This window comes from Gopherus evgoodei, chromosome 9, assembly GCF_007399415.2.
Source record: "Gopherus evgoodei ecotype Sinaloan lineage chromosome 9, rGopEvg1_v1.p, whole genome shotgun sequence".
Classification (NCBI taxonomy): Eukaryota; Metazoa; Chordata; order Testudines; family Testudinidae; genus Gopherus; species Gopherus evgoodei.
In genome coordinates, this window is record NC_044330.1 from 69,876,245 (window position 1) to 69,894,922 (window position 18,678).

Here is an 18,678-nt window from a genome sequence, read left to right on the forward strand (position 1 = left end):
CGTTGTGCGTACTTTAAACCAAGAATATCTTTCCCTCACGAAAAAGTCAATACAAGACGGAATTTCTTTGATTGCTTCGCAAGCACAGAGGTGAACTGTGTGACAAACACACTGAACAATACCAAATTTGGACACATTCCCTGCACCTTTGGTGAAGATTCACATATATTGGCACCATCTGTGTCAATTCCAATACAATTTTCAATGTTTATGTTAATTTTCCTCAAATTACTATCAAGAGCTGTCACGGTATAATTCCCCACTCTGAACCGCAGCGTCCAAAAGATGGAGTACCAGCATGAATTCCTCTAAGCTCAATTACCAGCTTAGTACTTGTAGCGCTGCCACCAACCAGGAATTCCAGTGCCTGGTACACTCTGGTCCCCCCAAAACCTTGCCCAGGACCCCCAAGACCCAGACCCTCTGGATCTTAACACAAGGAAAGTAAACCCTTTCCCTCACCATTGCTTCTCCCAGGCTTCCCCTCCCTGGGTTACCCTGGAAGATCACTGTGATTCAAACTCTTTGAATCTTAAAACAGAGAGGAAAATCCACCTTCCCCCCTCCTTCTCTCTCCCCCTCCCAGACTTTCCCTGAGAGAGAAAGTAATCCTAACACAGAGAGAAAATAACCTCTCTCTCCCCCTTCCCTCCTTTCTCCCCACCAATTCCCTGGTGGATCCAGACCCAGTCCCCTGGGGTCTAACCAGAATAAAAAAAACAATCAGGTTCTTAAACAAGAAAAGCTTTTAATTAAAGAAAGAAAAAAACAGTAAAAATTATCTTTGTAAATTTAAGATGGAATATGTTACAGGGTCTTTCAGCTATAGACACTGGGAATACCCTCCCAGCCTGTGTATACAAGTACAAATTAAAATCCTTTCAGCAAAATACAAATTTGAACTCCTTCCAGCCAAATACACATTTGAACTCCTCCCAGCCAAATGCACATTTGCAAATAAAGAAAACAAACATAAGCCTAACTCGCCTTATCTACCTAGTACTCACTATTCTGAACTTATAAGAGCCTGTATCAGAGAGATTGGAGAGAAACCTGGTTGCACGTCTGGTCCCTCTGAGCCCCCAGAGTGAACAACAACCACAAACTAAAAGCACACACAAAAACTTCCCTCCCTCAAGATTTGAAAGTATCCTGTCCCCTGATTGGTCCTCTGGTCAGGTGACAGCCAGGCTCACTGAACTTGTTAACCCTTTACAGGCAAAAGAGACATGAACTACTTCTGTTCTATTAACTCTTAACTATCCGTTTATGACAAGAGCGGAGAAGATATCATCTGCTGTTGTTGAGATGACTGGAACCAAACTTAAGAAACCAGTAATGATCTTCTGTAAGGAATTGCTATAGTAACACACACACACACACACACACACACACTTTTAAACTGTAACATCAATATATTCATCTACTAGAAGAGAAAAGTTGGAATTTCCAATATCCTTATACAGTCCATCAGCAAAGCAAAGACCAATCACATTTTTGATGAGTGCAGTGCTCAAATATAATTTCTCCAGGCAGTTTTGTCCTCAACAAAGTCAACCACATGATCAACTGCCCTAATAGATAAATGACAGGCAATATGGAAGCAATTACTATTTCAGTTCTGTCACTGATTCCTTCTTAACAGTAAATTTTGAATCTTCCAGTCTTGGCTGCGATGGCCCTGATGTAATGGGGATCATAGCACTTTTATGCTTGGAATTTTTGATAGCATGCTTTCTTACATCAGTTAGCTGTGGTCACAGCTCTGTTTTCCATGCAGTAAAGTAAGCTGAATCCTCATTACTTGGACTTTGCTTCAACCATAATTTCATTTCATTCATCTTTTCTCATTCAACTCTGTACTTCCTCTTGTATTTGGCATATTTCCCCATAGTCAAGGATAATGAATAGGGCCCTACCAAATTCATGGTCCATTTTGGTCAATTTCATGGTCATAGGATTTAAAAACGAGTAAATTTCATTAGTTCAGCAATTTAAATGTGAAATTTCATGGTGTTATAATTGTAGGGGTCCTGATCCAAAAAGAGAACTGAGAGTGGGGTGGGGTTTGCAAGGTTATTGTGTGTGGGGATGGGTTGTGGTGGTGCTACCCTTAATTTTGTGCTGTTGCTGGCTTTCCAGCTGCCCAGCTCTGAAGGCAGAGTTGCCACCAGCAGCAGCACAGAGGTAAGGATGCCATGGTATGGTATTGGCACCCTTACTTCTGTGCTGTTGCCTGCAGAGCTGGGACCTCCCTCAGTCAGCAGCCACCACTCTCTGACCACCCAGCTCTGAAGGCAGCAGCAAGAAGTAAGGATAGTATGATATGGTATTGTAACCCTTACTTCTGCGCAGCTGCTGGCGGGGCACTGCCTTCACAGCTTGGCGCCCGGCCAACAGCTGCAACTCTCCAGCCACCCAGGTCTGAAGGCAGTGACACAATACCACAACCCCTCTAAAATAACTTTGCGACCCCCCTGCACCTCCCTTTTGGGTCAGGACTCCCAATTTGAGAAATGCTGGTCTCCCCTGTGAAATCTGTATAGTATAGGGTAAAAGCACACAAAAAACCAGATTTCACAGGGGGAGACCAGATTTCATGGTCTATGAAACGTTTTTCATGGCCGTAAATTTGGTAGGGCCCTAGTTATGAACTAAAACAACGGTTCTCAAACTTCATTGCACCGTGATCCCCTTCTGACAAAAAAAATTACTACATGACCCCAGAAGAGGGGACCGAAGACCGAGCCTGCCCAAGCCCCACTGCTCAAGTCCCGCCACCACGTGTAGGGGTGAGGGAGGAGCAAAGCTGAAGCCCAAGGGCTTCTGCCTTGGGTAGGGGGCATGTAACCTTATCTCTAGGCAGTGAGGCTTTGGCTTCAGTCTTGCTGGGGCCCAGGGCCAACACCAGCTTTGGTGAACCCATTAAAATGTGGTGAAGACCAACTATGGGGTCCTGGCCCACAGTTTGAGAACCTCTGAACTAAAAAAATAACATTCAGAAAACTACAGTAGAATGTAAACATTTGGCATTACTACCACATGTGACAATAGTTGCCAAATATGGCAACTATAGTGCTCATGTGCTATGTAGACAAGCCCCAAGATTCAGAGAAAATTTCTAGTAAGGCTTATTTCTTTTTCATGCCATTTTTAGCTGATATATTAGTTCCAGTCATCTATGTTTTTTAAATAAATGTATCCCCTCAATCATTAAGTATGGAATAATTTTCTTTAAGAATGATGATTAGGACATTATTATTAAATCTGTTTTCAGCTCCCAGTTAGCAGGCTAAATTTGGCATGACTAGTAAACTTGGTAACAGTTGTTGCTAGTCTTAGAAGTAATGCTAGATTTCAAAGCTGCTACTGTTGCTAGATTTAGCAGAATTGTCAAAACCATAAGATCTAGATACAGCATTACTAAATTCAGCTGTAGTAGTGGCTTCCAAATCTAGTTGCTTCTAGGTGTTCAGTGTAGCATTAGAAAGCAGCTAGACCTTTTTAGCTGGTCTGTGGGGTCCTGACTAGCCTCTGCTGGCTCCCAGCCCTTCTAGCTGCTGGAGAATCAAGTTCTGCTAGTTTCATCAGCTGCTGACCCAAGGAGGCCTTTCTAGGAGACCACTGGAGGTCCAAACTCACTGTCCTTCTCTTCTTAAAGGACAACTTCGTGGAGCTGGGTATTGAAACCAACAAGAGGGTTTGGCAGTAATGCAGTAAATGCTTGTTGTACCCCATCACAGAAGATTATTTAATAACTGCCCACTGCATGGTTTCTTGTACCTTCCTCTGAAGCAACTGGCACTAGCCCCTTGGGAGACAGAATACTCGACTAAATGGACCCATGGTCTGACCTGGAAGGGAAAATCGTAGGTTCTCACATGTGGTAATATTCTCCAGTTTACTATTGCATTGCAGTGTTTTTTTGGCATGGAAATTACTATAATTAATTTATATGATAAGGTAAATCCTTTTCTGGAAACTGGTCTCTTTACTCTTTTATATGTTTTGACATCTTATATCCTATTACACATACACAAAAACTATCTTGAAAGAACATTATTAAGGTTGAAAAGTCAAGCATTTGAAAGTTAAGAAATGCCAGAATTATAGTTACCTATGCTAGCCAGCCCTAGTTCCCCCCCCCCACCCGTATCTCAGCTCGTCAGAATTTTTACAATAACAATTGTTATAGCTCCTTGTCAGATCTCCTTTCTTCTCCCCTTTTTATGTTTTCTCCTACTGGTTTCCAGTCCCAGTCTCCTTCTCCACTCAGTTACAGTCTCTCTCCCTCCGTTCTCCTCACCCGCCTACCCTCAACACCACATCTGATGTCAGTGTTCTTCACCCTGTCTCAGCCAATCAGCTCCATGTTCCTCTGTGTTTCCCCCACTGACCAGTCTCCTTGTACAACCAGCCTCAGTCTCCTCCATATATTGTTTTGGAACAGTATATTGAAAACTGAAGAAAAAGAACAAATAAAGAATTTTGCCTGTAGGTTTTCTGAATGCCTACAGAATTTTATACTAACTCAAAATAGCAGAATAAAATCTTAGGGATTTTCAAACCAGGTTTCCATTTTTGCAGGGCTAGTCCTGCATCTATCATGAACAGCATCCACAATTTTGCAAATGCAGTGAAAGACATGAAGAATTTCCAGAGAAAGACATGAACAGATTACAAATACAGAACTTGGGCACAATTCACTACAGGGGCAAAATTGTGTCTATAGACGTACATTTTTAAAATGTTAGTAGAGCAACTGAAATTCTCTATAAATATCCAAAATAATTAGTCATTTCAGTACTGCAGCCAGTATAGCAGTCATCCAAAAGCCAACAAATTTAAAAGCAGGAATTAATCCAACCCCCTGTGTTTGAAAGTGTTGGCCAGTGTGTTTAGGAACTGTGAAACTTCTTTCTCTCTTTTTCTGATGAGTAATATTCTGTTAATACTTTTGAATATATATTTTTACAGCTTTACCAACCTCCTAGTGGCTTTGATCTTGGTGATCCTTACTGTCGCTTAATGACAACAAAATATAGAAGTCTACATGATCCACATTTACGTTCCTATTACAAGCGCAAAAATAATCTACGGAGATTAAAGAAAGGAGGTTATGTCACCAACGATAACAAAGTAGGTTTAATAAGATGTTATGAATATTTATGTCAGTGGGATTTTCAAAGCACTCGGTTCTGGCCTACTCTGTTCCCATTGAAGGTGAGGGTAGCTTTACTTTGGATTTCCACGGAAACAGAGTGAAGCCAACACTAAGCACTTTTGAAATTCCCACCCATATTATTAGTTTAGAGTTTATCTTGCCTTCCTAACACATGTAGCTAGCATCAGTATTGGGTAAATGATCATACAGCCAACACAATGAGCCACCATGATGCAAGGCAGAAGTATGTTACCTGGAGAAGCAGCATCATGCCCCCTTAGCCATAAATGGTGGAAAACACACTAGCCAGCTAGGTGTTGGACATTTGTCATTTTCTGCTGTGGTGCTGTGTATGGGTCAATGTGCATCTCTCTTATTGCTGTCTATGGACAGATTCTGTCTGGTTATTTCATTAGAGAGAAGAGGCTGTCTCTTGGGTTCATCCGAATCAGTGGGGTATCACATGAAACAAATTTCTCCTTTTAATTTTTCAATAGTGGAAATCCAGCTCAAGAGGCCACTTGGGTTCTAAAGACTGTTTTACATCATGGAATTTCACTGGTTCAATCAAGAAGTGCAGTCAGAATTAGGTCCCTAACCCAAATGGGCTTTTAGGTTAAGATGGGGAAATCCTTTCTCCCCTTTCTCAACTTCATCCAGAACTGCCCCCTGGAAGAAGGAGCCAGCCTTTTTTACCCCTAGGCCCTGACTGGCTTTTGCCTACTCTGAACCTTCTAGCCATTGGGGGATTATAAGCACCTGGTCCTAGGTGGCCTCTCTAGGCACCTCTTGCCAGTTTAAACTCTGCACTCTTTTCCATCAGAAGAACATCCTCCAGAATGATGTGCCAAGGCAACAAGGCCTGCGGCAGGGGGCATCAGACTCCTGGTATACCACGTCATAGGCTCCCTATTCCTTCTCCCCGCCTGCACGCCTAAGTGCCACAGAGGGCAGGACTGAGACCACTATGTCTTGGTGGACCCTTGCCATACAATACTGTGCCACTGTTATTTTCCTTCATGGTGTGTCTTAAGTGAAAATACATTTAATCATTTACACTGGCTAAGGCAATCTTTTGAAATCAATGGAAGTTAAGCACGTGCCTAAAGTTAACCACATGTGCTTTGCTGAATCAGGCCTGGATTCTGGGTTCCCTATCATAATTATAGGGAAAGTGCAAGAAATAGAGTTAAAATACCACAGTGATCTAGTTGCAAAGGTAAACCTGAAACTTTTTAACAATGAACCCTAGAGTTAAAAATCTGAAATAGAGAATTAAGAAAGACTAAGAAAGCAATAATCAATTACTTCTGGAAAAACCTATCCAACTCTATCAGTAAGAACTATGTAGAATTATAGGGTCACATTCAGTCCACTGAAGTCAATGGAGTTGCCCGCTCTTGCCCCAGGTCTGAATTTAACCCTTAAAAAGTAAACGGACAAATGAAAATTAAGGCCTGAAATTTTAGTCACTCCCTTTAAGGCCAATTTGCACTACGAGAGCAATGTAAAGGGGAGAAGTCAGACCTAAGAAAGCAGAATGGATAGGATGGGTAAAATGGCCAACAATCAGTGCTCAATATTATTGACAGACAATTCTTGAAACTCGTACTGATATTGATTGTTGCCCGCTTGAACATAACATATTTCTTGTGCCTTTACCTTGTTGATATATGGAAGTAGTGTTCACATCCCAAAGGCTGGGGGTCCTAAAGCAATCTTGACTATTTAAAGGAAAGATGATGTTCCCCAGAGTAATCACATGCAATTTTATCTTTCCTAGAAAGCTGCACAAAAGATTTGTTTTTAGATAAAGAGTCTGTGAATATTTCTCATTTTTCTTTGAAATAAGAAAATACCATAAATAAAGTCCCTTTCCTGTGTGCAGTTTTGGTACCAATTTGATAGTCCTCTTTTCCAACACAGCAGACTTCATCTTATAACAGTCTCATGAGAAGGATCCCTGACCAGGGCCACAGCTAAAGAAGAAGCTGCCATGTCAGACAGACCTAACAGATTTTCTTTTAAGTGCTATAAAAATATAAAGATTTCGCAAAAACCTAATCCTGTGCAAAAAGAGGATTTTGGTTCGGTGACTGCACCATCCAGCAGAGAGATGTGAAATTAGGGATGATTAGATGGAGAAAGGTTTTACACTCCTGGTTTAGAAGGCTAGATCCAAAGGACCTACATGCATGATCTCTCACAGGTCACTATTTTGAAATAATGCTGTGGCTTGCATAGCAGCAACTTCGACAGTGGGAAATTGGCAAAGGTAAGTATGTTCAGAGAATCATAGTTATTGATAAGTAACTTATGTCTCTCTGTAACGACAGTAATATGCATTGTACATGAATGTATTTTGATCCATGGCTATATATAGCAAATAACCATGTTCGATGCGACATCTTTTTCTTTTTAGGTTGTGTGTACACTAAAGGAATTCAATGAATACCGGCAGTATCTGACCACCCTCAAGTTAGAGTTTGAAAAAAATTATATGAGAGAACAAGTAAGTTAACTAAAGTAGTTAAAATTCTATTTTGTTTAAAAAAAACACAAAATAGCAGTCAGCTAAAAAAATTATAGTGACTGCAGAGCCTCCCTCTGGGGTTTACCCAATGGCTAATCCTGAATTAGAAAGTCAGTGGGACTGTTACCAAAGTTTTGAGAACACACTCTCCTGTGCCTAGCAGAGTATATGGCCTATAAAGCTGATGTCTGAGCACGGTTAGTGAGTTTGCAACCATCTGGGTTGAAAGACAATGGCAGCAAAACAATTCAGTTATCGCGAATTATGCTGCAGCACTGCAAGCGTCAACACAGTCCAATTCTTGAGCAATAGTCCATACCACGTATAGAGCAGGCATACAGCACAGGACCAGTGGATGAAGCTGGCGCACCCCTAGTGCCTGAGGCCTGCTGTGCTTTCCTCTTCACTTTCTTTTTTCTCAACCACCTCTCTTTAGCCCTGGTGAGTCCCCTGCTAACAACTTGAAATGGGAGGGATCTTGGCAGCTGATTGACAGACAACATTCTAGGAGTTAATTGTACAGCTGATGTTTTAAGGGTGAAATGCAAAGCTTACAATACTACTGCCATAGTCCCCAGTTGCCCCCCATACGTGTCTGATGTGCTCAAAGGTACAATATAACCCTCAGGAAGCATGTAACTATTTTCTAAAACAAAGAAATTGAAAAGCTAAAGACCAGACCTCTCAAAAGTCTGCACTGTCAAATTTGGCAGTTTGGGCTTGTCTCCACTTACCGGTGGATCGACGCTGTCGCGATTGACCCACCACAGGTCAATTTAGTGGGTCTAGTGAAGACGATCGCTCTCCTGTCGACTCTGGTACTCCTCTGGAACGAGAAGCATAAGGTAAGGTAAACATAAGGAGAGTTTCTCCTGTAGACCCAGTGTGGTGTAGACACCGCAATAAGTCGACCTAAGCTATATTGACTCCAGCTACATTACTCACGTAACTGGAGTTGCGTAACTTAGGTTGACTTGACCTCGTAGTGTAGACGTGAGTGAGTCACTTAAAAGGGAGAGTTTCCCTTCTCAGCATGCTGCAGACATTTTTTTAAAAGAGGTGTAGGTAGCTCCAAACTGCTCCAAGTGTTCAGGTGGGGCAAGGAACCCCTGGTGGGAGTAGGGGGACAGGGAACAAAGGGGCAGGACAAAGCTGTGGTTAAAGGCATGATTGCTCATTCCAAAGGGGAACATGCCACAGAATTGCAGTAGCCTACTGTCACCAGGGTTTCCACACCATGGCACTCCCTAGGCCTGGGCAGGCCTCTGCTCTCTTGGTGTTCCAGCATGCCAGTCCAAGCTTAAGAGGCTCAGCCCTCCGGCAGAGCCCCAGTTAGTCTTCCCTTTCTGGGATTTGACAATAAAAGAAGTCAACACAAACAAATCATCCTAGAGATACGATAAAGCTCTCAGAGGACTTCTGCAAAACTGTGGGCTCAACTAGGCTCACTGGCTAGCATAAAATAATGGTCCCATCACAGGTGGACCTGCAACAGGCCTTCCCTCATCAGGCAGGTAAAAAGTTCTTGCCTTCAGCCAGCCAGCCAGCTCTCCTTGCTGATCTGCCAGTGATTGAACTGGGTTTCTCGCTTTTAAGCTCCTCTCTCCAAGTCTGACATGTCTCACAGGTATGGTGGGGCAGGTCCACCTGAGCCACATTAGCTCATTAACTCTGTTGCCCAGCATGGAGTTTGTATACCCCATCACACCTACGAACTGCATGTCCTGCCTTTCCATGTCATTTTGTTGTAAAGCAGAGGGTTTGGTCCTCAGCAAATTGCTTTTCTGTTAAGTATTTTAAGTTTCAATGCAGAGAAACAGACTGGTGCCTGGTGAAAGCATTTCTAGTAAATCAAGTCCTAAAATCCATTCTTGATTTTCAGAAAATGCTTGAAAAACAAGTGACAAAACTACGGGATCCCATTCTGCTTCCAGAAGGTGCTGACACCTCTCACTTCAGAGAGTGGCTGCTCCGAGAAGAAAGAGAAAATTTACAAGAACGAGAAAGACGGATGAGGAACAGGTATAAGACACATACTAATTTATAATTTGGGAGTGTCTGTGGGGGCCTGCAGGGAACTCCTTGCAAGGTGGGGCCTTATTTTTATTGAGTCTAAATTATGAAAGATCTAAATGTATTAGAATTGTTAATTTACTGGGTATGAATTATGTTAGACATTTGTGAAGTCAGTTGTAAATTCTTCAGTTGGCTTAAGCAAACTGAAACTCAGGCAAAGACGATAGCAGGGACTGAGCAGAAAATTGACTGGGTAAGATGACTCCAGCTGATTCTTACCAATGATTTACGTTTTTTATTTAAAGATATGTAGATATGATTAATAAAGAACTGGAAAAAATTAAGTGCATCGCAGAAGAAAAACATCTCCTTCAACAGGCTGAGGAAGAGAAAAGGCAACACGAGAAAAAGAAAAAGAAACAACCTATTCTTCATATAAAAATGGAGGAGGTTAGAAACAAGAAATTGAAAGACACCATACAATTTATATATACACAAACACACATCTTAATGAGACGATTGACAAATAATTAAAATTGCCAGCAACTCATGAGTTTACTAGCAAGTCCACAAAGAATTTTAAAAAGTTGACTCCTGCAAACACTTATGCTTGTGCTTTATGTCAAGCGTCTGAGCAGTCCCATAGAGTTCAATAGGGTTGCTCACATGCCTAGTAGTAAACATGTGCCTAAGTGTTTACAGGATCCAGGTATATGTAAGTAAAAAAGCAGGACCGGCCCACAACATTTTGGCACCTGAGGCAGGGAGCTCAAATGATGCCCCTGTGCCCCCTTGCTTGGGCCAAAACTTTGAAAGATCTCAGTTTTGCTTTCCTCCAGCACTGCACTCCACCATCTCTGTGCATCTAGAGCAGAGAGAATACATATGCACCAGCAACAGAAAATTTTCTACACTCTGGGTCTTAGTGGCACCCCCTGACAGCCTGGCACCTGCGGCAGCCACCTCAGTTCACCTCATGGTAAGGCCAGCCCTGTAAAAAAGAACCTGTAAATATTTAAGCCTGATAGGCTGAGTAATGTATCAATACTTTGTGGCCCTGATCGGAGCCGGTTCCAGGCACCAGTGTAGGACGCAGGTGCTTGAGGCAGCCAATGGAAAGGGGCAGCACGTCCCGGTCTTCGGCAGCAATTTGGCGGCAGGTTCCTCAGTCCCTCTCGGAGGGAAGAACTAGCTGCCAAATTGCTGCCGAAGAATGAAGCGGTGCGGTAGAGCAGCCGCCAAAGTGCCGCCAATTGCGGCTTTATCTTTTTTTTTTTTTTTTTTTCCCTTCGCTGCTTGGGACAGCAAAAAAGCTGGAGCCGGCCCTGGCCCTGGTTTCTAGACACTATTCCCCCTTTAGGCCTGCTTTTTACAGGCTCAAACCCTACCATTAGTTGTGTACCTGGAGTCCTGGCTCCTTTAAGTCAATGGTAAAAGTCCCATTGAATTCAATGAGGCAGGATTTCATCCCTAATTTCCAGTCACAAGCAGGTGTTTACAAGACTAAATAGCAGGATCAGTGCTTATGACAATTTGTAGGGACCAGTGAATACAAGTAAAATTTTTCTGGATGCAAAATTGTGACTGCAAGCAGGGAAATTAGGCTGAAGAGGGGTAACCACAGGGCTTTGTGGTGCAAGTGTCAGAACAGGTAGCTTTGCAAGGCAGTGATTCTAAACAGGTCATGGCTGAAAGAAAATTAATGAAAATGTTTGTCATTCTGCTGTCTCACCAGCCCACTAATCTTTCTGCTGTTTGTAAAATTTAATATGTTGGAAAAATAATTTTATAGGTACCAAATTTATCACTGTAGTTACATCATTGACTGCAGTGATCTTACACTAGGAATGAATTTGGCCCAAAGTGTTTAAAATATAACAATAATGAAGAGAAAGTCATTAAATGAAGCCTCAGAAAAGTTGTGTGTACAAAATAAAATACACATATAATTATCACCTTTTGGCATCATATGATAAATCTGTGATCCTTAGGAATGGAAGCAAAAAGAGATGTTACTTCTGCTGAAAATTGGAGAGGATGTGAAACGAGAAGCAAGAATTGAGGAACTGCGAAGGAAAAGAAGAGAAGAGAAAGCTAAAAGGGTATATTAAATAGCTATTTCTTTAAAACTCACATGCCACAGAAAAAAGAAGCTAATGATTAAGACCATGAGTACAGCATCTAGATAAGGGTACTCAGTAATGCTATCCAAAATAAAAATCACAGTCACCTCTTGGTTTTTTGTAATTGTCATTGGCAATCTGCTATGGCAGGGATGTCAGAAGTTTGTAACTTAAGGGCACTCTTCTTATTTTCTATTTGACACTTGTCAACTAGCTCTCATATTTCTGTTCTTCTGGGGTCTCTGCTGTGTTCATTGATGTCCAGAAGGAGGCATTGGTGTATAACACATTTCTTTGTTTCTTTTCTTGTAGGAACATTTTAAGTTTAATTCATTTCCGAAGGTTAGCCTACGCTATAATCGCTACAGTGGTGCAGCCAAATGGATGTAACTGCACCACTGTAGTGCTGCTAGTGCAGATGCTCTTTGTTGATGGGAGAGAACTCTCTGTTCATAGAATCATAGAATATTAGGGTTGGAAGGGACCTCAGGAGGTCATCTAGTCCAACCCTCTGCTCAAAACAGGACCAATTCCCAACTAAATCATCCCAGCCAGGGCTTTGTCAAGCCTGACCTTAAAAACCACTAAGGAAGGAGATTCCACCACCTCCCTAGGTAACCCATTCTAGTGCTTCACCACTTCCTAGTGAAAAAGTTTTTCCTAATATCCAACCTAAATCTCCCCCACTGCAACTTGAGACCATTACTCCTTGTTCTGTCATCTGGTACCACTGAGAACAGTCTAGATCCATCCTCTTTGGAACCCCCTTTCAGGTAGTTGAAAGCAGCTATCAAACCCTCGCTCATTCTTCTCTTCTGCAGACTAAACAATCCCAGTTCCCTCAGCCTCTCCTAATAAGTCATGTACTCCAGTCTCCTAATAATTTTTGTTGCCTGCCGCTGGACTCTTTCCACTTTTTCCACATCCTTCTTGTAGTGTGGGGCCCAAAACTGGACACAGTACTCCAGATGAGCCTCACCAGTGTCGAACAGAGGGGAATGATCACATCCTTTGATCTGCTGGCAATGCGCTTACTTATACAGCCCAAAATGCTGTTAGCCTTCTTGGCAACAAGGACACACTGTTGACTCATATCCAGCTTCTTGTCCACTGTAACCCCTAGGTCCTTTTCTGCAGAACTGCTGCTTAGCCATTCGGTCCCTAGTCTGTAGGAGCGTATGGGATTCTTCTGTCCTAAGTGCAGGGCTTTGCACTTGTCCTTGTTGAACCTCATCAGATTTGTTTTGTCCCAATCCTCTAATTTGTCTTGGTCCCTCTGCATCCTATCCCAACCCTCCAGTGTATCTACCACTCCTCCAAGTTTAGTGTCAACTGCAAACTTGTTGCGAGTGCAGTCCACACCATCCTCCAGATCATTAATGAAGATATAGAACAAAACCGGCCCCAGGACTGACCCTTAGAGCACTCCACTTGATACTGGCTGCTAACTATACATGGAACCATTGATCACTACTTGTTGAGCCCAATGATCTAGCCAGCTTTCTATCCACCTTATAGTCCATTCATCCAGCCCATACTTCTTTAACTTGCTGGCAAGTATACTGAGGAAGACCATATCAAAAGCTTTGCTAAAGTCAAGGAAAACACATTCATTGCTTTCCCCTCACCCACAGAGCCAGTTATCTCATCATAGAAGGCAGTTAGGTTAGTCAGACATGACTTGCCCTTGGTGAATCCATGCTGACTGTTCCTGATCACTTTCCTCTCCTCTAAGTGCTTCAGAATTGATTCCTTGAGGACCTGCTCCATGATTTTTCCAGGGACTGAGGTGAGGCTGACTGGCCTGTAGTTCCCTAGATCCTCCTTTTTCCATTTTTTAAAGATGGGCACTATATTAGCCCCTCTTTAAAAATTAGCATAATTACTCCAGCTCCCTGAGCAGCAGAAGCTATGATGGCTTGAGACTTCTCCCACCGACATAGCGCTGTCCACACCAGCGCTTAGGTTGGTGAACTTACATTGCTTATGGGGGGTAGCTTATTTACACCCCTGAGTAACATAAGTTATACTGAAGTAAGCACTAGTGTGTACAAGCCCCAAAGATTTTTGAATTAACTAGGGTGATCACCTTTCCCGATATTATCAGGACCATCCTGAAATTAGGGCTATGTCTTATATATGCAACTATACCCCCCTACTCCCTAAAAAAGTATGCTGATTTTTTGCAAGTGCTATCTGGTCATCCTAGAACAGATGTGGGCAAACTATGTCCTGCGAGCCACATCGAGCCTGGCCCCCGAGCTCCCGGCAGGGGAGCCTAGTCCCTGGCCTCTCTCCCGCTAGGCCCTCCTAGTCCCTGGCCATGCCACTGTGTGGGCCACGCACTGGCCCACCACTCCCGCTGAACAGCGTGGGGAGCGCAGCTGGCTCTGGCCAGGTGTTACGGCTGTGAGCTCCTGCTGCTGGTAAGGGAGCGGGTGGCAGGGGGTTGGTTAAGGGAGCGGGGGTGGGGTGTGGATAGGAGGGTGGGATCCCGAGGGGCTGTTAGGGACACAGGGTTCTGGGAGGGGATGGTCAGGGGACGAGGAGCAGAGGGCGGTTGAATAGGGGGTGGGAATCCCGGAGGGGCTGTCGGGGCAGGGGTGTGGATAGGGGTCAGGACAGTCAGGGGACAGGGAGCAGGGGGGTTGGATAGGGGTTTGGGGTCCCGGGAGGGGGCAGTCAGGGGACAAGGAGCAGGGGGTTGGATGTGTTGGAGGTTCTGAGGGGGGCAGTCAGGAGGTGGGAAGTGGAAGGAGACAGATAGGGGGTGGGAGCCAGGCTGTTTGGGGAGGCACAGCCTTCCCTACCCGGTCCGCCATACAGTTGCGCAACCCTGATGTAGCCCTCAGGCCAAAAAGTTTGCCCACCCCTGCCCTAGAAGGTCACCACAGTATTAATGAGAGTTCCCTCCTTTAAGGCAATATCTTTTAATATTTCAAAGCTATACACATATTAGAAGCATATATCTTTCAGTATTTCTTTTCTTTCTTATGTCATACAGTTCCTATCATTTTCAGAGTGCAGCAACCATTCAAACAGAAATACCAGCAAAATTGCATCATCTACATTTCACTTCAGAGTTTTCAGGGATACAACAGAATAAGAGACATCAAATTAAAGGAACAAGGCAGTTTATCTACATGTAGAGACTATCTGATTCAGAAAGGTGGAGAAAAGTAGTTTCTATCCTGTATTGAAAGAAAATGTGGTTTAGATCTGGGGGGCACCAGTAAGTTTGGCTTAATTAACCTTCAATTTCTTGGGGCTAAACAAGTTATTTCTAACCAGTTTTAAAGTAGCACTTCCCAGTCTCAGCTCTAACTCTCAATACACAATAGATCCCCATAAGAAAACATACCTACAGGCTTTTTTAATCTTTGGAACTAATTTTTAGAATGAGACAGAGAAAGGAACTCAAGCATATGTAAATTAATGAGAGATTCTTGACACAGTGACTAACAAACATTCCAGTTTCTGTTCCACTGAGAATTCAGACTCTGATTTCAACCTATCTAGGTTTTTTATAGACTATATGTCCCACATGCTGATATTGGAGTTAGTCTTCTATTGTCCAAGTCTCTAAGTGGAGTTACCATTGGATGGGCACTGTGGGGAGCTAAAAAAAGAGGTCTATACAAATTTGTGTTGTGTCATTAATTAATATGACAGATAACAGACTTTTAATTTAAAAACTAGATGTGGCCGTAGGTGTTAAAATTCGCTAATACATTCAAGGACCATTTGGCATCTATACATATCACACTGATAACTAATAGGTTGAATAATATTATAAAAGTTTGAACAGAAACTTTTGTCAAAATATCATTGCACTAAAGAACATTTTTTTGCTCTATGCGACAACAATCTTGTGTTAAATACCTCTAACATTTTTCTTAAAATATTGTAGAAACGAACAGTGCTAGAGAAAAAAATGGCATACCACCTGAGAAAATTGCAAGAACATGCTTATCAAAGGGTAGAATTTGAAAGTCATGTAAAGTGCCTGAATAAGCTGTTATCTGAAGACCCAAAGATTAAAAATCAAGGTATACATTAGCATAATATAATATGGACAGTATATAGAACTGCCTTTTGCCTCTGCCTTGTCTCCTAGGTCTGCAAATATGGTTGCTTTCCTATCACTTCTAAAATGTCACCTCTCTCTGGAGTTTCTTGCAAAGGAATTCCTGAATTAGTGGAAAGAATTGAAAAGTGATTGGAGCTACTGCTCCTCTTACGAGTTCCCAACCCTGCACAAGGGGAGTAAAAGCAGTAGTCCAGTAAATGCTGTTTTCTAGAAGATTCCTACCCCGTGCACTAGGGACATGTTTATGCCAAAGGTGTAGGACATAACATACCGTCAGCTGGGAGAACATGGGTAAGATAAACATTTTATTTCAAAGAGACAAATGAAGTAAAGGACAAAATGACACATGAAGTATAGTAAATGGCATAAACTGAGAAGTGGTGCGGTGGAAAGAAGCCTTTATTGCGACTCAGTTATGAAGGTCTGCATAACTTGCACCTGGCTCCCCTATTTGTCAGGAGGATGTTTCTGACAAAAACTCCTTTTAGCATTCCCCATAATCCCATGTCCTCTATAGAACAAGGCCTTTGCAGTTATTTATTGATGGATTGGTTTTTTTCCCCCTCAGGAGATGGTGCAACGAGTCTCTCTCGGCACCCTTCACTTCTTAACAACAAGGAAATTTCAAAGTCATCACTCTCTTCAGTAACATCTCAACCTACCTCTGATGCGGTCGTGAGCAATACCAGAGGCTTCTTAAAGGTAGGAAGCCACCTCCCAGACAAATATCAAACATAAAATTAAAGCTCACATCATGTTGAAGCATGTAGACATGTTTCATATCTAAAAGATATGTTATTTATTCATAGATTCAGTAGCGATACAATCATCTAGATGGACCTCCTCTGTATCACAGGATATTAAACTTCACAAGTTACCTCTGTTTTGGGCTCAATAGCTTCTTTTTGATTATAGCATAACTTGAATGCGACTAAAGCATATCTTCCAAAAAGACATCCAGTCCTGATTTTCAGACATCAACAGACTGAGATTCCACCACATCCTTGATGGGTTGTTCCAATGATTAATTACTCTCACTGTTTAAATTTGTGCCTAATTTCTAATTTGAATTTGTCTGGCTTCAGCTTCCAGCCATTAGTTCTTGTGACACCTTTCTCTGATAGATTAAAGAGCCCTATATTACATGTTTTTTTCTCCCTGAAGATACTTATGCCTTAATCAAGTCACATTTCAATCTTCTTTTTGATAAGTGAAACATATTGAACTCTTTAAATCTCTCATTGGAAGGCATTTTCTCCAGTCCTTAAATAATTTTTGTGGCTTTTTGCTTCGCCCTTTCATAATTTTCAAGATTCTTTTTAAAACATGGACAACAGAACTGGATGCAGTAGTCCAGTATCAATCTTACCGATGCCATATTTGGAGAGAAAAATTACCTCTTTACTCCTACTCACTATGCCCCAGTTTATACATCCAAGGATTGCATTAGCCCCTTTTGCCACAGCATTGCACTGGGATTTCATGTTGAATTGATTGTCTACTATGACCTCTAAATCATAGAATCATGGAACTATAGGGTTAGAAGGGACCACCCAAGGGTCATCTAGTCTAACCCTGGCCAAGATGCAGGACTTCTTGTGTCTAAAGTTCTAAACCATCCAAGACAGATGGCTCTCCAGTCTCTTTTTGAAAACCTCCACCAAAGGAGTCTCCAGAACCTCCCTAGATAGTGTGTTCCATTGTCCTACGGTTCAGAAGTTTTTCCTAGATTTAATCTAAATCTGCTTTGCTGTAGTTTGAACCCATTGCCTCTTGTCCTGCCCTCTGTGACAAGAGAGAACAACTTTTCTCCATCTTTTTTCTGACAGCCTGTCAAGTATTTGAGGACAGCTTTATGTTCCACCTTAATGTCCTCTTTTCCAAACTAAACATACCCAGTTCCTTCAGCCTTTGCTCATATGGCTTGCCTTCCAGCCCTTTAATAATCTTTGTTACTCATCTCTGGATCCTTTCCAATTTCTCTACTTTCTTTCTATACATTGGTGACCAAAATTGGACATCGTACTCCAGCTTGGGCCTAACCAGCGCTGAGTAGAAGGCTACTATCACCTCCCATGACTTGTATGCTATGCATCTCTGTTAATGCAGCCTAAAATTGCATTTGCTTTTTTTGCAACAGCATTGCATTGTTGAGTCATGTTGAGGTTGTGATCTACCACAACTCCCAGATCCTTCTCAGTAGTGCTGCTGCCAAGGCAGTTATCCCTCATTCTGTATTTGTGCATTTGATTTTTCTTCCCTAAGTGTAGCACCTTACATTTGTCTTTGTTACATTTAATTTTGTTGTCTATAGTCCAGTGCTCCAATTTATCAAGATCCCTTTGAATTTTAGCTCTGTCCTCCAAAGGGTTGGCCACCCCCTGCAGCTTTGTGTCGTCTGAAAATATGATCAGTATGCTCTCTCTTCCTGTACCCAGGTAATTAATAAAGATGTTAAACAATACCGACCCAGAACAGATCCCTCTGGAATCCCACTTGAGACCTCCTTCGAATCTGACATCATTCCATTAATAGTTACTCTTTGTTTGCAGTTGTTGAAAATGCTTTTCAGAGTCTCTGCTTTTCAGGATGCGGAGTACCCCCATTCTGTAGGTATAGACTGCATTCCTTGTTCCTAGATGTATGTTCACATTTGGCTGTATTAAAACACATTTTGTTTAAATAGGTTCAAGTTACCAAGCGATCCAGATCACTCAATGTGACTATCCTCTCCTTGTTATTTACCACTTCA